Consider the following 21,604-nt stretch of genomic DNA (forward strand, 5'->3'; position numbering starts at 1 on the left):
CTACCCTCTCCAGCAGCATCTCTCCCAGGATCTCGAAGCACTTACCACTTGAGAAGAAACTTATCTTAGTGGCAACCTCAGGATGGAGATTTCGTGGAGTTTCACATCATGTACTTTCAGTGGAGGAAGTGTGGGCAGAGAGAGCGGCAGACAGCCTACAGTGTGCCAGGGAAGAGCTGCCACCCAGAGCACTGCAGTGTAGATTGGTGCATATATGTCTGTGCTGGCCACAGCTGTGGTGGTGGTGGAAGGAGGAAGGTCTTACTAGGGCAGCAACTCCACTATCATGTGGCTAGGAACACAGACTGCCCCAGGCATTGCTTTCAGGAGGGAAAAGAAGACTATAATACACTGGATACTCCACTGTCTCCTCCAATAAATCTACTCTGGATGCTCTAGCCAAGAAAAATATCTCTGTGCAGACCCACCTTCCCCAGAACTGAGTTTCATTTCAGAAGTGCACAGCTTTTGCCAGGAGCCAGCTCTGACCAGGGGTGAGGGGAAAGAAGCATGATCCTGAACTGCTGACCCTCAGCCCCTCCAGTCCAACCATAGGATGGACTAACTAAACTGTGGCTCTGTGTGTTGCAGCGAAACAGTCACGTTAAAAGTTGTGGACATAAAAAGGGAGAGCCTGGAGCACAAGTAAGTAAAGCCCGAGTGGTATGGGCTTCCAGAGTTTCCAGCAGCCTTGGATCTGATCTCTTCCTCCTGCTTCTGCACTCCAGAGAGAACCTCAGAAGTCAAAGTCCTTAGCCGGCCTCTCCTAGAGAGGTCTCAGGGTTAGCGTGTTCACCCGAGGATTGTGTCCAACTCACTAACCACCCAAGTTGTCTGTGGTTAATAAGCAGTCAGTTATCTCCTCTGTGAGTTCTTTCTCCAGCCACAGGAGGATAAAGTCTTTGCATTATCCCAGGGAATGCTGAGAGACTCAATGCCTTTCAGGCATAGGCAATCAATTTCCTTGGTGCAGGTTTTCCTAAAATCAAGGTGCTGCAGAGCTGGAGCACCCCAGCTGGCTAATTCTTGGAGCAGGATAATGCTTCTGCCGGCAGTGCAAGAGTAATGCAGGCTTCTGCTGAGCCATCTGCGGGGAAGCATCTTGCCATTTCCTGACACCCACATGCTGGCTTTCAGCCATGAGCACACAGAACTCTTCGGGGTGACCATACAACCTGTGGACTTCATACTTCCAACACTGAGCCGGGTGGGTGGGTGGATGGACGGATGGATGGCTTCCTCCCATTAAGGGCAGCCTGAGATGCCAGAGCATGATAGTGCCAGCCCTCAATACGCTTGGTGAAGGGCAGCAATTCATGCCCTGCTCTGGCCAAGGGAGAGGTGCAGAAGGACATAGCCTGTGTCTGCACAACCATGAGGACAGCAGTGGTGAGCATGGCAGTAGTCCTGGGTGCTGAATGCATCCCCCTCAGAGCATCCCCTTGGCAAAGGGAGAAGCAGAAGAGCGAAGGCACTGGCCTGCTGCTTTGCCCATGTTGGGTTTTCCTTTGTGTTCCACTTTGTAAATGTCATTTGGGCTGTAAAACGTCACTTGATGTCTTTCTTTCCAAGATGTTTTCAGCAATGACTGCTCCAGAAACATGGCCAAGACCTGCCAGTTAACCTGAGAAAACAGACTTCTCTTGTTCTTCTCCAAGAGCACTTGCCAGCCAAGGATCTCAAAATATTTTGCCCCACTTAGTGTATCCCACAGCAGGAGCTTTGTTACCTGAAGCCAAACTTGATGAATGAGTTCCCACCTGAGCCTGGGACTGTGCTACCTTCTATGCCTAATGGTTTGCTGAAAGCTGTGGCCATCTCTTCAGGAGAAACTCCTGAGATATGGCAGTCACAACCCTCCTCGGAAGAGTAAGGGAGGGACAGATGTGTACTGTGCAGCCCAGTGCAAGGTGAAGGCAGGAAATTAGCCTCTTACAGCAGGACTGAGGTGTGACAGCCCTCACTTCTGCCTTTTATGCATTCAGCCCCAGCTGGGAGGCTGAAGGAAGAGCTGCTTCTCACATGCCCCCTCAAGCAGCATCGTGACTTTATGGCCAAGAGACACAGCTCCTAAGGGAGGCTGGCAGGGGAAGACTGAAGTGGGACCGTCCTCTGCGGCCACATAACCTGCTCCAAGTCAGAGGCTGGCAGACAAAGCGTTGGCTGTGTCTCTTCACGTGGCCAGTGCAAGAAATGGTCCAGCAGCTGCTGCAGTGGGAGGTGGTTGCACCAGCACTCTTGCCCACCTCAGGGAAACTGAGGCACGCAGCGGCGATGTGCGCCATCAAGCAGCAAGTGAGGAGACCAAATCGCAGAAGCACAGTGGTCCCTGGCTTAGGGCTATGCCCTCTAGGTTGCCTTATCGATAGCCAACCCTCACGGGCAGTAGCCGTGGCAGGTGGCTCCTTCTTGCTGCAGTCGGAGCGAGAAATCACTCCAGCACCCGGTTAGCGGCAAAGCGATCCCCCCGGGAGGAACAAAAAAAATCCCAAGCCCTCGCCTTCAGCGGGGAGAGCAGCGGCTGGGCCCGGGTCAGGGAACCCTCCCCCTCCCAGGGTGCCCGGCCCCGCTGCGGGCGGCGGGGGCAGCGCTGCGGCCGCGCCCGGCCCCGCTCTCGCTTCCCCCGCTTTTCCCGGCTCTGGTGCCCTCCTCTCCGCTCCTTCCCCCTCGCCGGCTCCGCTCTCGCCCCTTCCCCGCTTAAGGCGGCCCCGCGGGATGCGCGGCGCGCAGGAGTCGCTGCGGGCGGCCCTCGGCGCTCCCCCACCCCCGGCGCGGGGTGGCCTTAAATCGGCCCCGCGCCGCCCGTAGCCGCATCGCCGGCGCCGTCTGAAGGCGGGCGCCGCCATCCGCCGGCAGCGCCGACGGGCCGGTCCCGGCTGCCATCCCGGTGCCGGTCCCGGTGCCAGTCCCGCGGCGCAGGGAGGACACGCCTCCGCCCGGCGGCGGGCGATGCTCCCCCGGCAGCCCCCGGCGCGGTGCCGCCCCGCGCTCGGCGCCCCGGCATCTCCGCCGTGACCGACCCATCTCGCCAGGTAAGCGGGAGACTCGCGCTCGGGCATTGGGGTTTTGGGGGTGGGGGCAGCGCCGGGGATACAGGGGTGACCTTGCGGTCCCCTGGCGCTTGGCGCTGGAGGAGTGCTCTGCCCTGCGACCGGCAGCGGGGTTCCCGAACTTCCTCCCTGCTCAGCGCCCGAACCGGCTCCGCTCTTCACGGGGAGCCCCTGTCCTTGCATCTCCCCACACCTTGGCCCGGGCACCTTCCAGAGGAGCGACATCCCACTCCCAGGCTGGAATTTTCCAGCTGTGGGGAGATGCCCCCATTCCTAGTGTGCGTCCACCCGGGAATCTCGCCGCCGGGATCTCAGAGCGATGGTACCCAAACGCGGGTCCTGGACACGCCGCTGCTCCCGGAGAGGTTTTATTGCTCCTCTTGGTGACAAATATCAGGGAAGCCAAAGTACAGAGGGGCGAAGGGGTTTGTGTGCAGGCACAGGCAGGCTCGGTGGTGACCGAATTCAAGTGGACATCTCCGTGAGGGGCTCTGGAGAGGTGGACTGGGAGAGGGCAAGAGAAGGAGGGCGGGGAAGGGCTCTGCCCTTTTCACCCCAGCTGGCACACGTGTGTCTGCCGAGGGATGCACTTGCTGGTTTTCTGGAGCAGAGTTTGGGGTCTATGTTGCTAGATGAGTTGGAAAGTACTTTTTTCAGCATCCTACTCCTGCGACTCACCCATCCAGCTTCAGGCCAGGGGAGAGCAGGGGTAGTGCATGCTAGTGCATGACAGGGAGAAACCCCTCAAGGTGCTGCAAATCTGGAGAGAAGCAGCTGTTTTCTCTGTAACTCTTTAGGGGAAACTGCCAAGGGGAAATTTCTGTGCGTCTGGAGAGAAGGGGTATTTGAATCAGTGGGGCAGCACCAAGCATCACCATAGCAGAGCAGTAATGACAAGCAATAAATACCTGTCCAACAACTTGAAGTCCGCACAAGGAGTTGAGTGGAGGAGAGGGAGCGATGCAGCCTCTGCAGGTGCTTTCAGCTCGTTTCCTGGACCCAGTTTCCTTGTGCAAAGCACGTATGTGCAGAGAGTGTAACAGGCAACAGCGGCTTCACAGACAAGTCTGGTCACTCACCTCTGCTTCGCCTTAAATCTCATCTGGTGCAAAAAGGGAAAAATCAGTTCACGCCTTGTATCCCTGGATAGCCAGCAGAAGTGCAAGGCATTGACCTTGCTAGCCTCAGACAGGACTAGGAACAGGGACCATATCACAAGTTGGGAGACAGGTCCACAGAGACAGCAGGATGGGAACTTCACAGAAGGGAGGCCATCGTTTCTCTGAAATTAGATACCTTGGTAGAAGATTATGGGGACCTCAGTCTCAGGTAATAGGGAGGGTTACTGGGCATGAGGGGGGCACTGGCAGAGCTGTGTGTGACACCCTGCGTCACATCTTTTTGCAGCTCTGCATGCTACCAATCCCCTTCTCTCGATGCCTTGAAGCAGGATGTGGGGAGCTTGATGACTTTCGGTTGGTGCTTGCTCCATGGTTTCCTGGAAGCTCTCTGTTAGCAGGCATGCCTTGGACACAGACCGTGCGTGAGTGCCAGTGGCTGAGCACACGCTGTGTCTGCCTGGTGTGAGGCCAGGAGCTCACTGACTGTGATTCCTGCCCTCCCTGTCTTCCAGGAGTGACTTTGGTGTTGCTTTCAGAGCACTTCAGTCTGCACTGAATTAAGGCTCTGCAGGTCAGTTAATGTGCAGAGGTAGATGCGCTGAGCAGCTAACTTGTCGTATCGGGTGTTTCAGGAATAGATGAGATCAAATTAAAGCTCTTGGCTTCTTTGGCATTTTCAGTGTAGTAACAATAATAATAATAATGATTGAAAAATCATCTAGGCACCCTTGCAATCCCAAAGCAATTCAATCAGCCGACACAGAGCACAGCTGAGATACAGCCACCTTTATAGCCAAATGCCTCAGTTCGATTTGCAAGACATTTTAGCAGCCATGGGATAGAAAGCAAAGCAGTTGGGCTGAGGACACTTGCTCCCTCAGAAAGGGTTTTAACGAGAAAAGCTCCCGCACCTTTGGGCTTTGTTACAGTGTCATTTGGGAAGACTGTTGCCTAGGGAGCTGTACAGAGCTATAGAGCAGCTAAATGTACACAAGAGATAAAACACTTTCACAATGTACAGCCCTTAAATTCATATTCTTTCCACGGTTTGGGAACATCTTTGTGACTATTGCCTATGTCCTCTAATGCCATCTTCCCTTCAGAGTGTCCGAGGTCATACTGGACAGCTCAAGGCTATGTCTCCTATGTAGCCAGCGTCCTTTCTTCTTGCTTATGAAGCATTGGTAGAGGTGCTTTTTGGCAGGGAACTTCCCTCTGCTTCAGCAGCAGGCCAGGAGATGTCCCTAGTGTCTGAGAGCAAAGTCATACCTAGCTGACAGCTTGCTGGCAGGAGCCTGGATTGCGTTCACTCCAGCCGTACCCCTGGATAGCTTTCCTCCCCTCTTCACCGCAGTAGTCACCTGCCAATGGCAGTGCCCTGCACATCCTCTTGTTTCTCAGTGCCTTCATAGCTCCAGCCTCTGCTGCCCCTCTCCCTCAGGGTGCTGGTGCTGCAGGCACAGTCACCTCCAGCTTCTCACCAATGCCTTGGGAGGCAATGTTGCTGTTCCAGCCATCAGAAGCCACCCCACAACCCCATCCATTTCCAGGAACTACTTCCAAAGCCTCTTCTTCCTCCTCTTCAGCTCTCTCGGTTGTCTTTCCTATTCCCAATATTTGGGAGCAATAAAGACACATGCTGCAAGCCTTCATATGTGTGCCTACAAGGGATGAGACATTTGATAGGCTCCAAAGATGCCCTTTACTAAGCATGGAAAATTGCTCTGGGAAAGCTCTGCAATTATTCTGCAGGATGTACACAGGAAAGATGATATCTGTCCCCTTCCTCTTTGTATCTAATTGTTCCTAATAAAAGAAGAAGCCTAAAAGGGATGTAATAGGCCAGACTGGAATCCAGGTCCCACACACCTCCAGGGCCCTGGAGAAGTCTAGGATCTCTCTGCCCTTTTTGCTTCTGGCCTTTCTGCCTAATAATAAGCATTATGCTTTTCTGCACCACTTCCCATCCCGAGATCTGAAAGTACTCCACATATGTGATTAAGAGCACTCCCTGCCCACATACAGAGCTGTTTGTCAGGATGACTACCCCCACTTTACAAGGGAGACACTGCAGCTCATCACGTCAGAGCTGAGACAGACCCAGATCATCTGTCTCCCAGGCGAGGCCCCTGCAACTCTGAGAAGCACTTGCTGGGAAGAAGCTCAGACTGACAGGACTGTGATTTAAAACCAATGAATACTACAAAAGACTAATAAATACAGGGCACAATGAGACCTGTGGCTGTCAGCACCCTCCTCTTGGGTGCAGGCAGAACTGCCTAAAGCCCACTCTTCGACAGGGACGCTGGTCAGACCACACTGATTCCCTCAGGTTGGGGTGTGTCTCCAAACTGTGCCTTGATCCATGGTCAGCACACTTATAGAAACTTGGTCCTTTAATCTTTCATGCTGTTTTAGGCTGTGCAGGCTCATAATTAAGAGCTTGAAGTCTCTTCTAGTTTGCTCTCATGTGACATTAGTGCTCCCGAAGGTCTTTCCTTAAAAGCTTGAATTTATCTACTTTGCCAGTGTTCCCAAGTGTTCAATCAACTGTCTTGTTGGCTTACTCCACCATGCAGTGTGGAGGGCTGTCTGAGATCCTTCTCCCTGAGTTGAAAACAGTGCACTTTGCAAATTCCTCAGATTTATAAAACGTGAACCAAGTTTCCTCAGGAGGCACAGCTTCCTGGGACTGAGACACAGAACTGGGATCTACAGCTCCAGCGCAGGGGCCTTTAGGTTTTGTTTGCTGCTCATCTCTACTCCTATCAGCTAAACCCACTAATGCCTAATGCACATAGAGACATTCCTTAAAATGGGGTTGGTTAGCTCAGAGACACAGTTGACAAGGGATATTGAGGTGAAAAACAAAGCAATCAGCAACATGGAAGAGGGAGAATGAATGCTTCTTTATATGACTTTTCTCAGTAAAGGAACTGGAGTGCATCCAGGAAAACGTGAAAGGTAGCAATTTGATGATAAAAGTACGGTTTTTTCCCCTGCTGTGATAGTGACATAAGGAACTCGCTGCTACAAGATGCTTCTGGTGCTGAGTGCAGGATTAAGAAAAAGAGGAGACATTTTGATGGATAGTAGATCATTTATCACTGGACAGGTCAGTCCATTTGAAATAGATCTAAATCTTCAGACTTCGACCCCTCACAGTTGCCGAGCATAGGATTTCTTATATCTTCTAAAACCCACAATATTGATTAATGTAAGAGACAAAGGACAAAAGGATAGAGACATGTTCAAGTGAAGATCACTGGGGCATATTTTAATTTCCAGGCAGAAACAAAAAATATGTGTTTTCCAGCCTGTGTGCTGACACTTAGCTCTCATAGGTTTGGGTTTGTCAGCTAAAACAGGTTCACATTAAGTTCTGATGAGACTTGAGCTGGTCCAGTGCTTATGTTGCCACTTCCCTTGCCTGTGTTATGGATTTTAACAGACTGGAAGCATCCTGGCAACTTTGTGTGGTGGTAGTCTATCAATAACGCTGTATTACAAAAGGAAATGGTATTGTTCTATTCTTTGGATGTTACCTCCTGGCAAGGAGAGCAAGGGCATTTATTCCCAGTACAGCCAACCTCTAGACAAGCAAGTGCTGGGATTACTTGGAGCTGAACAGGGTTAGCAGTTGGGCAATCTCAGCTCTGGATAAAAGATTTTAGAGCAGCAGTTCTGTAAGTTCACGGTGGGTCTGTGTGTGGGAGTACAGGGCACGTGGGAACTGTGATTTGCTAAGCAAAGCAGGATTGCTCCTCGACAATCCTTGTATGGGAGAACTTGGAGAAAAAGCCAAGAGCAAGGCAGGCAACAGTACCTTGCAGACCCTGCCTCCTCTGAGACTATGCTCCCCATGTGGCATTGCAGGGCAGCCTGGCTCCTAAAGACACTGTGTTTAAGGGCAGGGGTAGAGATGTGGTTTTAGCAAGGTCCTCTATGTCCAACAAAAATCTCTCAGTACTTCTTGATAGAAACAGCACAGGTGATCCTTGCCTGACAGAAGCAGAGGTTGCTGGCTCCTCTCCCCCTTCATGCCCCAGTAGTTAGATACTTTAATATTCATCTTGCCCTGACCCCCCCTCATTCTGAAACCATTCTAAAAACAGCTGTAAAGGGGTATTTCTCTTATGACTGTAGATTTAATTTATTATTATGGTTACATCCATAGCTATGGGACAGGCAGCAATGCTGGGCTTCATGAAAGCCCTGGCTGTGACCACAGCAATAGGACTGACATTCACCGGGGCAATACTGCACCAAGTGCTATGTCAGAGACCAGTGCTGAGTGAGCCTGGGTGGCAGCAAGGGATCTTGTCCTCTCTGCAGTGCTGGGGTGCCTTCCTCAGTGGAGGTGGTCCAGTCTATTGCATTCATTGTGTCCTCCCCTCCATTTTCTCCAGCACAGATTGCCAGGGTGAACTTAGCTTTCTCCCTGCTGATACCTCACCCCCTGGATCCTTCCCTCCTGAAGCCCTTCCCCCAGCCCAGATCCACACAAAGGTGAAAAAGAAGGAGGAGACGATGATTTCCTGTATCTGCCAGCTTCTCTCTCCACCTCTGACGTGAATGAGGCCCTTCATGGTTTTCTCTTGAGCAAACACAGATGCTTTTGTTTTATGGGCTGGTGGGACGGGATGGAATTAATAAATCAGAGAGCCAGTGCTGTGCCGCCACATTCCTGCAATTTTAAGGCAAGATCACACACACAAAAAAAAGCAGAAACAAAATAGGCAATCTCTTCAGAGAGAGCTCAGATGATTTGACTGTGCCTCTTGCTTGCTGTCCCACTCGATCTCCTGCTCCCTCACTCTTGTTCATTCCTCCTCCTCCTTTCTCCTACTTTCTCATTCCCATTAACCTCATTTCTTCTCCTGTTCCCTCTCCTTCTCTCAGGAACCACTTTCAGTCGCACCTTAGTATCTCACCTACACCCATTTTCTTTCCCTCACCTTCCTTTCATCTATACTTCCCTTACCTCTACCCCACAGTAAGGTGCAACCAAGGCTTGTACATCCAGGTATCAAGTTCAGTGTCCTGCATGCAAGTCCAAGAGCCAGGAATGCCTCAGCTTTTATACTGTGGACTGAAATGTCCACTCTTACACCTGCTTCCTCCACCCTGATTTATTTGCTCTTTGTAAGGAGAATGTTGCTGCCTGAGAGATTCATTGAATTACTCTGGGAATAAAGCACACAAAGTATTACTGTTCTCCTCTCCGACATGGTATTTAACAGTATTCCTGCAAGCAAAATTGGAGCCTGCCCCAGAAGTAGCAGACCCTTTTTCTCCTTGAAGGGTAACCAGAAATGCTTTGTCTAAAATTAATTCTTTTGAGCTCAATAACAAGTTTTAACGTCTATACTTGTCTACCATCAGGTGGTAAGAGGCTAGGAGAAGATTTTTTTTTCTGCCCTGTAATTAGCTGACTGTATGTGGGGCTTCAGGAGGGCAATGCAAACCATGTGGTTAGTACAAACTACCGTCAAGGGGCTGAGACAGTTTTTATTCACTGCAAGGTTTGTTTTTTCTCTAATGAGCTGAGGCACTTGAAAGTCATCTCCCCAGAGTGCTTATACATTGCTGTGCTTATCTTACCTGTGGGGGAACTGAGGCACTGAAGCAGGTGAAACGATTTGCCCAGATCCACATACTGACGCATAGTTGAAGCCAGAAAAAGAACCAAGAAATCTTGTTTCACAGTTGACTGCTTTATCCTCTGGCCTTGGAGGAGGCCGGCAAAGACCTTTATCTTGTTTATATGAGTGGATAGTCATTCCAAGAGGACGCTGGGGCAAGGGTATCTTTCTGTACTAATATGTGTCTTAATGAGTCCTGTTGCTAAGCGGCTTCAATGATAGATCATGCATCTTCTTCACTAAGCGTTGAAATAATTTTTTAATCATTAAAGCTAATATAGAATCCTCAGAAACATCCAAATCTCACAGCAGGGGCTGAAATTAGCAAGCAAACAGAAACCAAATCATGATTATCCCTGTGCACCTCTACAAAGCCCACAGGCAGCATCTGCTGAAGTCAAACACGAGCAGGGCTGAGCTGTATCTCAGGGCTGTGCTGGGCAGTCAGAGGCAAGCTGGCAAATCCTACCGCTTCAAGGTCTGCAGCAAGCTTCTTTCCTCCCTCAGACGTGTGCCAGCTCCTCATTTTGGTGGAGCAATAGGAAAGGAGGTAGGAGTATTAACCACTGACCCCAGATAGCTGAGGCGTCTCCTGGCAGATCTTTTGGAAGGAGAAATTATTTGCATTTTGTCGAGTGCTATTAAGTGGCAGATCTCAGCCTGGCCAACATTGTTCCCCCATCCTGGTTTTTTCTTTTGTTTTGTTTTTTCCCTTGAAACCACATCCTCCATCCTGCTCCTGTCAACATCTTACAGCCTCCGTTTTGTAAAATACTAGATATTTCAGGTGTCCTCTTCAATCCAGTCCCCTGTTCTTCCTTCACTCACACCTCTGCCCTCCACTGTGGGACACTAGCACCTCTTGCACTGTATCAGACCATAGTCTTCTCCACAGCTCCTCCAGTGATCCCAGTGTGTTTTCCATTCTGGTTAGCAACTCTTATGCTGTTTCCTGTTTTCCTCAAGTCCACAATGGTTGGCTGCATGTTTTCAAATTATAACGGGAGCTTTCTTTACAGCAGAAGTGAAGTTTCTAACTTCCATGTTAGAATAAGATTCTTGGAGCATTAAGAAAAACACAACAGATCTCTTATTACTTGATATGCATCAGCAGCTCCATTACAAGGGAAGTCAGAGGACATTGACAAACACTTTGCTAAGATCATTACCGCTGACCTCTGTGTTAAGAAGACTTTTGGGGGTGAATATAGTTTACACCAATAGTTTACAAACCAATAGTTTACAAATCTTTGGGAAAGGATAATTTAAAATTGCTCTTTCCACCTCCAAGAGTCTTCACGCATGAAGTCTCTTGTCACCCGCTTGAGAACAAATCCTATACTGTTCCTGTACCATGACCAGTCTCCCCACTTGCCCTCCCAGTCACGTTAGTCTGTTAGACAAATTCTGCACCCTTCATCCCACCTAGTACTCTCCTCTGGAGGTGCTGCAGAGGACACGTGGTTCTCCTGTCAACACCAGCTCCCATTCAGTGGTAGACAAGCTGCCATCCCAGCAAGTTTTGTTCATAGTACATCAAACCAAAGCCACGCTTGGATTGTAGCTCCCTGGAAGTCAAACCAAGTCCTGGAACTGTTTAACACTGGTGCAAAATAATCACTAAGCAAGATTTCTGCTTCTTTATGCTCCCTTCTGCAACACACTTACCGGAGTGATAAAATCTGATACTAAGCATTTCTTTCCTAACACCAAAATGGGTCCTGACCTGAGCATCAAGACAAACACAGGTGACCTACAAATTAGTTACAGCAGCAGGAGCAGAAGTCCAGTTTCTTCCTTCTTCCTTCCCAAGAGGTTTTTCGATGTTTCCTCTGTCTAGGAAGCGTTGCTGCTCCTTCAGAGTTATTTTTTGTGGAGCTGGTAAGGGATAGAGGTAGTTCACATGTGCATGCGTAAAGCTAGGAATGCCTCACCTGACTTCTTGACTTCCAGAAACGTCCTCGCAAAGAACTGCTTTTGGTCTTGTGCTGCTGTAGCTCAGAAATACCAAGGTGACTGTCACACTGAGGACACACAAGACCACTGTCGACAGAAGACCAGCACGCCAGGCACCAGCCAGAGATGCAGGGTGTGTACACACTTGCAGGGGTTTGGGAAGGATGTGGGTGGGAGCAACCTTAGTAACACCATCCTAAGTTTAGCCCAGTTTGGGTAACACCCAGCATTGCTCTACTGGGAAAGAGCTGATAAGTTGAAGAAGGAGACTTCTTCAGACAGAGAAAAAAGGTTGTTAACAGTCACTTAATATACGGAATCTAGTTCAGGACAAAATCTGAGAAAAGCAACCAGAAACGTGCTCTGGGGAAAGGAGTTCATTGTCTAGTAAAGACAAATTGGCCCCTTGTTTTAAGGCATTTCTGAGTTTCCAGAGATCCAATTTCTACTTCTGCAGCTGCCACTTTTACTAACATCTCTGTGTGTGGGGAGACTACACCCTGATCCAAGGCACACAGTTTTTTGATAACCAGAGCAACCTTTCCTCCCTGTAGCACAAGGAGAGAGCCAGATTCACCCCCAGGATCAGGACAGATTCAGATCCACCTCTCAGATTTACAGCAGCGGCTCACTTTTAATTTTAACAAGAAACCATTCTTTGACCTGATGTTTCAGGCCAACCTGATCTGCCTTTGAAGTGAGCTCCAAGGGCTCTCAAAGTGCAGAGGAGGGTCCAAAAAAAGCCTAGTTCATCTTTCCTTTCCAACCAGAAGTATCTACTCATGAGTTATTCTGTCCAAGGCCAACTGGCAGCCCATGAATGTGGAAGGAAGGTAGGAAGGACAGCATGGCCCAGAAACCTTGACTGCAGAGGTGTAAGAGCTGGGGAGAGGCATCTCCCAGATTTTCTTGCTTGTATTTCTGCAAAGATGATACTTCAAACTCAAGAAACAGACAGAGCAGGCAACTTACCAGGTTGGAGGGAAGCATCACCCACTTATACATCCAGGTCTCGATCAGCCTGAAGCACACAATTTCACAGGTAAGCCCACAAGTACAATACAGCATAGGCTGACCTCCCTCTCAAGGGAAGGTTCACAAACACTGTGTGTAAAGATGACTCTTAGACCTGTCTGCTTTCAGGTGCAATTAAGGAGCATGGCAGAGAGCAAGCCCTGTACAAGCAAGCCCTATGGCAACCCTATGCACTCTAAGGGAGAGATCAAAGTTTGTCTCTTGTGCTGAGAGCTCGTCTGCCCTCACAGCCTTCTCTGCCTTCCCAACAGACTCTTCCATTTTCACAGTGCAAGACATGGAAAAGCAGAAACCAAAACCTACATCTTTTTTTTCTAGTAGGCTTGGATTTTTGTCAGAAAGGGGCACTGACTTTTGCTACTCTTCAGCTCCATCTGTTCACCCAAATGGATCCACTGCTTACCTTTTCTACAAAATAAAACTTATTTCAATATCTTCTGGCAGCTGCTGCCAGTGTCCAAGTTAGATATTTCAACTACTGCACTAACTGCTCCCGTGGCATTCCCAGGAGGTGGGAATTGCATATGGGTTTCTTGATACCTTGGCACCTAATTCAGATGTGACCTGCTTGTAGTCCAGAGTCAACAACTTCCCTGATAGGACAGGGAAGGACAGCAGGGCAGCCACAGCAGGACACTGGCCATCACCTTCCTGTCCCTTCTTTCCTTCGCAGTCTTCTCTTTTTATTTCACATACAGAAGGCAGAAAAATAAACACTGTTTTCTGACTCTAATTTTCACTTTACTGTTTCTTTTAATCGAGCCCAAGCTACACAGATCAGCTGTGGCATTGAAGGTACAAGTCAAGCAGCGGACCATAACGTATATCTATTGCAAAAGACAATTCTCTAGGTGCCAATTTATTTCTCCATTCTACATTTGTTTATAAAAATGTCTGCACGACGCTCGGATGCCGTGCAGCAAGTGGCAAATCTAGTGAGTGCTGATGATTTATTTGGAGGAAGAAATCAGAATTAGCATTTTGGACCATCTCAGCTAGTTACAAAGCAAGTGTATTTCACACAGTTCAGAGAACTGCAAAGGCAAAAATGTCCATCAGGGAGACCAAAGTGATGTTTCTCCTCTTTTTACTTCTCACACAACTAACAACTGCGTGATGTGGTAGCAACTCATCGGGGCTGGTCAGTGATCTCTCTGTGCTAATCTATATGGGGTGGCCACCCACAAAAACATTCCACACAAATTTGCTGTTTTCTTGGTGGTTTTATTGATCACATAACACAGCCAGCACTCTCAATTAAAAACTCGGGGGGATTCTTACCTTTGCGTTGCACTCACTTGCCCACAGTTCTTCCATGCAATAATGGATCTTGACTTCAGATTCTTCAGGGTGCCAGCACATACATGTAACCATTAAAATGTCAGTATTCCCACAGGTTTTGGGAACATATTCAGCTACATTGATATTTTAAACAGCATAATCGCTGTTTCACTCATTTGCACTCTGAATTCAGCCAGAGCAGCTTCTCCTTTGCTTTCTTTTGACCTCCTTAGGGCTAACCAGGAAGTCCAGCAGGGAAGAGCATTTCAACATTGCCTTTGAAAGCAGGAGGAAAACAAGCTGTCTAAATCAATCAAGGGTGTGCATTAGTGATAGCATGTTCCTCTGGAGGTCTGCATTTGATGTCATATCGACACATAGCTAAGATCAAAGCCTGTCTCTGCATCCTGGCTGCTACCACAGGAACAGCATTGGCCTTTGGGCCTCATATCTTTAGAAGGAGCTTTGTGATCAACACGATTTTTTTCCTCCCAAAACAAGCACCCGTGGAATATAATTATCCATCAAATAATGCCTAATGCCTTTTTCTCTGATAAAGTAATTCCTCTCCATCTTTGAAAATGTTCTGGAAGGAAATACTATGGGTTTTTCCTTTCTGCTTTTGTAAGAAATCTGTAAAATGACAGCTCCCACTCCTGCTGAACAGGCATCAGCTGTTAACTCAGTAGGGAAAGATCTGAATGAAATATACAGAAACTTTGGAACAATCCGCTATTGTTTTTGCTTCCTTAGAATTATTTTGCCTCCTTGGAAAAAAAAAAAAAAGAAAAAAGCCCTTTTTTTGTTGGCTAATGCAGATATTGGGCTGATTCATGCTGATATGTTTGGAATGATTATTCTGTAATAGTCATCAGCGTCTGAAAAGGACTTCAGTTCTGCCAGAGCTCAGCAGCAGGGGAGAGAAGCTGACGTTTGAATAAGCCCCCAACTTTCCTTTCAAGAGAGGATAACTCCAAGCTTAGAGGTCTCTCAGGAGACAGCTAGCTTTCTCAGGAGACATCTGGTACCACCTGCTTCTCTTTAGGCCTGAGTTGCTAATCTTTCTCCAGGTATTTTTGGCATCCCTGAATTACGGCTCTGCAGTGCAGGGAAATTGTGATGGGGCAGAGGGCTGTGTCCCTCAGAGTCACAGCCCACCCTTGCCAATGCTCAGGGGGCAGGAAGGCAGTGACAGGTTGCATGGGTCGATCATGAAGGACATTTGGGTCTCAGCTGATTAAAAATAGCCTGGTTTAGACCTCCTTTTTCAGGCTCCGGAAGGCTCCCTGCGAGGATGAGTTTTGCAGCCAAGTTCAAGGTCTAGCGTTTATCCGAACTGGGTTATCTCCATTCCTGCTGATAGCCCAGATAGTGCCTGGATACCCTTGATCTACCTAGGGATAGCAGGCTGAGCCACGTGCTGTCTCTAAGGTATTGGCTCTCATGGGACATAGCCAGCAGATTTAATTAGCTTCGTTAAAGTTTCCTTTCTGTTTTCTGTTGAGGTTTTTGAGCCTTTCTTTTTTTTTTAAATTGGAACAAAGCCCTGTATAAAACATCACCCTCCTCCAGTCTGTGCTCCCCCACGCAAGCCACATGTCTGGGATAAGGATGCTTTTGGGAAAGGCACCATGCCAAGCTGTTTATGGACCAAGACTGGAGGAAGATTCTTGACTTGGGCTCATGTGGGCAGTGGAGGGATGGGGGGGTGTGCATAGTGTATTCCCCAAGGACAAGTCTGGTTTCTGGGCTGAAGTAACTGCGCTCCCATAGGGTGAAGAGATCAGAGCTGGCAGGGAGAGGATGAATCCTTTCTTTGCCTCTGAGGAAAAGGCAAAGGAACTTTGGAAGGGCAGCTGTTTCACTGGGAGTGACTCACTTCCTGGGGAAGTTGTCCCCACAGGAGCCTGCTCACCAAGGGACAGAGTATAGATGGGGCTGAGCCTTGAAACCCCACAGCTGCTGGTAGTTCTGCTCTTCCTGCCCTGGGGAAGGACCTGGCCATCCTTCCCTGTATTGTTTTATTATTTGTAGTTCTCTGATTTTTGTCTCTCCAGGGGACTCAGTTAATTTTCCCTTGCCCTCTGTCCCCACAAGTGGTAGAGAAGTAGTCACCTCATTCAGATGGCAGGTGTCACTTGCCTGAAGGCATTCACAAGGTCTGCAGCAAAGGGAGGATTAAAACCCCTAGCAGAAGAATATTCTTCCATCTTCAGACAGAACCACAGCCTCCTGCATTGCCTGTACTACTGGGAGGTCAAGATCCCAGTTGTGGTTTAGGAGAGAGCCTTTCTCTTCCCTGTTCCATGCACCTCTCCTATGAAGTCATGCTGAAAGAATTGAGATTGTTCAGTCTGGAGAAGAGAAGGCTCCAGGAAGACCTTAAAGCACTTTCTGGTACCTAAAAGGGGCTACAAGAGAGCTGGAGAGGGACTTTTTATAAGGGCGTGTACTGATAGGACAAGGGGAAATGGCTTCAAACTGAAAGAGGGTAGGTGTAGATTAGATATTAGAGAGCATTCTTCACTTTAAGGGTAGAGAGACACCAGCACAGAGAGCTTGTGGCCGCCCCATCTCTGAAAGTGTACAAGGCCAAGTTGGATGCAGCTTTGAGCAACCTGGTCTAGTAGAAGGTGTCCCTGCCCATTAGATGATCTTGAAGGTCCCTTCCAACTCATATCCTTCAATTATTCTATGATTCTATGACCTTTCAAAACAGACATTAGTACATCTTTCAGATGCACAAATGCTGCTCAATCCAAAACAATCCATGATTCCATAATTAACATTTCCCTTCCTGGAAAAAAATACTCTTCCTTCTTTTTTTTCCCCTTTGTTTTTCAGCCACCCAGTTCCATCAGAGTTTAGGGGAGAAATTGCTATTTATTGAGTAGAAAACCAAATTTTCCTTTTCCCCTTCTCTTTCCCACCCCCACAAAAAATACAGCTGACCGTGAATCCTCGGGCACTGTCCTTTAGATCTAGCCCATCCTTTCTGTCCTACAATGATGCTATTCCTGCAGATCTGTCTTGGGGTCAGAGGAGTCTCACTGCTGAGAAATGTCCTGTGTGGCTGTGTTTGCACAGTAATTACCCTTGCTTATTCCAGAGCAATAACCCATTCCACCCACTTCTGTGGTTCCTTGAATCCATCCTCCCACTTTATCAAGCACATCTGAAACAGGCAGGCAGCTGCCTGGTGAGGGGAAGCGCTGCAGCATCTTGGCCTGTCTCGATTTTAAACACTATTGTAGTTTCGGGTGAGGGCTCTGATGGGCCCGAGGGAATGGGGGGAGAGGGGACAGCAGCTTCCTGTGCATTTCGGCAAAGCAGAGACTGAGCCGGTGCCGCTCACCACAAATACCGGCGCTGTCATGAATTATGCATTCCTTGTTTAAAGAGAGGTCGCTCTCATCAATAATTGAAAGCTCCCTGCTCTGCCTTCAGCATCACATCTCCCACACCGGGAGTTAGGGATCTCATGAAATCTGCATGGACTTCTTCAAGGTGGCTAGGGGCTGATGGAGAGAGGCAGCAAAACGCAGGCAAAACAAACCAAAAACCCTGCTGACAGTTTTAGTGCATGAAATTAAGAGTCATCTGCATCTACCTACAGCTCTGCTCCAGTTCTGCCCCTCACACTCCTCTCTCCTCCCCTCTCCACACCTCTCTCCTCCCAGGGTATGCACAGAATGGTAGGCTTGCAAACATGGTACAAACCGAGATAAGCGAGTATTTCTTGAAACTTTTGGCTCTGTTAGCTGAGACTAGTTTGCTTTGAGTGCTTGCCTAGAAAATCTCTACACTGGATGGCGGGATGTTCCCAGGGGACACTTTGAACCGTGAAATTTGTCCCTCTGGGAAGATAATGATCTTTACAGCCTGTGTCTCCAACTATAGCTGTACAGTCCTGGGGCTGGTTAAGCATTCAGGGTCTTCTAAGCCTGGCTCAGGCAGACTGGCTGCCCTGAACCAGAGGCTGCAAAATCACCTTTCTTGCAGCCCAAACTTTTCAAAAGGTGTCGTTCCTATTCCACATAAGGAGGTGGAGGGCAGAACCAAAACCTCAGAACAGAACTACCGAAGCCCATGTGACTCCAATAATTTCTGAGTTATCAAGGAGGATGTAAATTGAGCAGCTTTTCAGCATGGCTGTAGGAAAATTGCAGGCACCTGAACTCATATGTCAGCCTGATAATCTCCAGTCAGCTGGGTCTCTCCCTAACTTTCACCTTTCTCTGCCGTTCACTCAGCATGTCCTTTCAAACTCCTCTGCAGTTCAGGGAGAAAATCACTGCCTGGGTTGTTCTCCAGCCTGGAAACCTTATCCCTCTCTCAACATCTGGACTATCCTGCCTGTAACAAATTGTTGGTAATTAGTCAACAGCAGATGAAGGGACTGGTCACATGCCATGCTCTGAACCTCGGCCAGATCTTACTTCTCTTCAGTATCAGTCTGGGTCATTCAGCTCTTCCCACTGTGTGCTTCTCTGGTTCTCTTCTCCTGAATCCTTTCAGATTAAGGCCCCCTGCATCAGCACATGAGCTTAAACGGAGACTGAATGGTGTGGTATCTCAGGAACTGAGAAGTCTGACAAAGCAGCATGAAACAAAAGCAGTACAAGAAACATTTTGTCCCTATCATGCTCAGTTTTGTGCTCTGTGTGTGTGTTTGTTTATTTTTTAATGGAGAACAGAAGATTGATGGATGAAATTAAGAAGAGGGATGTGTAATTGGAAAACAGCTCAAGAAGGCTACAGGCAGCATATTGAAGGCATCCATCAAACATCCAGCTAATGTTGTTAAGGGTGTGTAACACAAACAAGGGCTGCAGGAGACACTAGGGAAAAAAAAAGAAAAGGAAAGAGAAAGGGGAATAGGCAGGACAGGAGAAATAGCAAGGGAGGAGAAGTGCCAGCAAGAGAGTACAATCAATAATATTTGTATTGCGAGCACATCCAAAGGCTCCTGTTGGGATCAGTGCCGGACTGTACAAGCACATTAAGGGATAGTCCCTGCCCTCTACAGCTTAAACCCAGGAATTACCGGATGATCGCTGGAGATGGGTTTAGATGATCACAAAATTTTCTTCTGATCTTCAATCTCATTTAATAAGATCTACTCTGAAAGAGTTTAAGGCAGAAGGAAGGTAGCTGGTTGTGCCAAGAATACACACAGTAATGCTTGCCAGCAGGCATGCAATTAATCTGAACCACTTAGGAGACTTTGTTTTTAATTATAAAAAGTAGGTAAAAATATGTGCAGTAAACCTCTGTAAGCCCCACTGGGGCCATCATCAGGCTATTCAGAGGCATTGAAATGTGACTGGGTTCTGATACTGTGTTTTCAAAAGGATAAGCTGATGCTTTAATGGACCACTTTGTGGGAAATATTCTATGCAGGGCGGACATTAAGAGAATGCAAAGGGCCTTTGTGTGGGGAAGGATAGAAGACAAAGGCTAAAATTATTAGTAAGCCAGGGGATTCCTTCAGTCCTGGAAAGAGGTAAGAAAAGAGACTCTTAACGATTGAGATAAGGCGGGTGAAAGATGTAAAGCAACAAAGAAGAGCACAAGCATGATGGACACAGGGGGAGAAAGTGGGGGAGAAAAGGCACCATTTTAAAGAGAAAACAAAGTATTCCAAGAGATATTTTTTGAAAATGGGGTTAAAGTCAGCTCCTCTGCAAGGTTCACAAGTTACCCAGGGCTTTATGCAAGGCTTAACTTGTTCAGCATTGCCTGCTTTGGAAAAGTAATAGAGAGAAGGTGCATGTAGAAATAAATGAGCACAAAGCACCAGGGGAGTTGCACACACAGACAGCATCTCCACTTGTTTGCAGTGTTCGGGAAGCATGAACAGGGCTGGCTGGAAGGGGGAGGAGGAGAAAGAACTAGAAAGGGAATTCGTTAAAAAAATCTTCTAACTCTGATCCACTCTCCTCTGTGCTCTCTTGGTAACACAGCTGCCACTGCTGCCTCCTCCTCTCCTTCCCTCCAGAAGCAACCTGAGTTTGCAGCAGTGGCAGGCCTGCTGCATAGAAACTGTGTCTGTATAATTAAGTCCTTTTATTAAAGGGAAAAAGTACTGGCTGCCTGACTCTACTGCAGGGACATTTGTAATTGCAAGCTACCAGAGGAAGCAAGGAGCTTCAAGGAGCCTGCGTGGACCTAGGTATCTGCTATTGTTATTAGCAATTTTTGGATTTCTTTTGTGGCTCTGTCTGTTTTCACAGCCATGAACGACAGAAGCTTTACTCTGCAGTGCTGTGTTAGGAAGAGAAGGTATTTCCTGTAGGGAAAGCAGCCCCTGGTGTGGGTAATATCATTCTGCCCCGTGTCCAGCCTGGATCTGTAGCTTACCAAACACCTATGCCTTTGGCATTAGAGCTTGAAGGGGACTCTTGTACCTGCCTGGGACCCAGTCATCAAAACCCAATGAAGCTATGCAGAGCCAGCATGTTTGCTGCACAAGGCTCCTGCTGGCATCACCAAAACACTCCTATGTGCCCCCAGCCACACAGGTTCCTTGGCCCACTTCTTCACCAGTTTTTGATAGCTTGGAAGTAGAGAAATGGGCACCATGGTGTTTACTGAATGAGTAGGTAAGAAACATTAGAGATTATCACATGAATGGCTGTTTTGGGGAGCAGTCAGTGGAAGTAGATTCCCTTGAGGGATGGCTCCAGTGTGGTACCATTGGTGCCAAACAAGGAATGATCTTGTGTAGCAGTAATTGCCTTAACAGGGAATGTTTATGTGCATCCACTTGAAGACTTGCTGAGATGTGCTAGTCTTCTGTGAGATCTGGCTGAAATAGGTTTGATAGTTATTGGTGGTAGGGCACTAATGAGCCCTGCAATTGCATAATCCTTGTTTTTTCAGGACACCAAGGTAAAATGTCAGGGAAACAATTAAAGACAGATTCTAAGAAGGTCCCAGAGGATAAATTTAGAATAGCATCTCCTAATAACTTCCAGGAGTACCCTGTGGCTGCTGTCACTGCAAAGCAGAGCCCTTTTGAACTACTTGTCATGTTTCTTCTCACGTCATTCTCTAAGGCTGAAGCAAGGCAATCCTTCCCATTTGGACAGATGAGGAGCTGCTAGACCCAAATCCTTGACAAGGAGTTGTCTTTGAACAATATGTGCCTAGGTCCCTTTGAGGACCCTGGTTTTAGATGACTGGCCTTCAGTAGACATAAAATTCCCTGGCCTTCAGCCCAGGACAGCAAGAGGATGTGATGGGGCTTGCTGGATACTCTGTCATTTAAACTAAGTGCTGCAATGGCCGAACACTGGAAGCCAGAAGGAGAAAGTGATGTGGAATAATTAAACTTTCAGTAGGCATCACCAGCACTGTGGAATAACCAAGGCAGGGATTTCATGGAAAAGTTAGTAGGTGATAACATGCATCCCTGATTGCCTCAATGCATCTGCATAAGGAGGATGAATTAAAACCACAGAGATGAAAGAGATGCTGGCTATCTTGAGGATGCCTGACATTATTTGTTTTC

The 21,604-nt window shown here is 48.1% G+C and overlaps 1 protein-coding gene across 3 annotated transcripts in view; it reads left to right on the plus strand.

Annotated features, from left to right (window-relative positions):
- Positions 1-2,686: 2,686 nt before the first annotated feature.
- Positions 2,687-21,604, plus strand: part of LOC113992793 (galactosylgalactosylxylosylprotein 3-beta-glucuronosyltransferase 1-like) — a 29,019-nt gene continuing 10,101 nt past the window's right edge. The window contains exon 1 of one of the 3 annotated variants that reach the window (XM_027730457.2): positions 2,687-3,032. The gene's annotated coding sequence lies outside the window, so the exon portion shown is untranslated. The remainder of the gene's footprint in view (positions 3,033-21,604) is intronic. The other 2 variants (XM_027730456.2, XM_027730455.2) reach the window with 2 other exon arrangements.

This window comes from Pipra filicauda, unplaced genomic scaffold, assembly GCF_003945595.2.
Source record: "Pipra filicauda isolate LSUMZ 115617 unplaced genomic scaffold, ASM394559v2 scaffold69_size3009148_pilon, whole genome shotgun sequence".
Lineage (NCBI taxonomy): Eukaryota > Metazoa > Chordata > Aves > Passeriformes > Pipridae > Pipra > Pipra filicauda.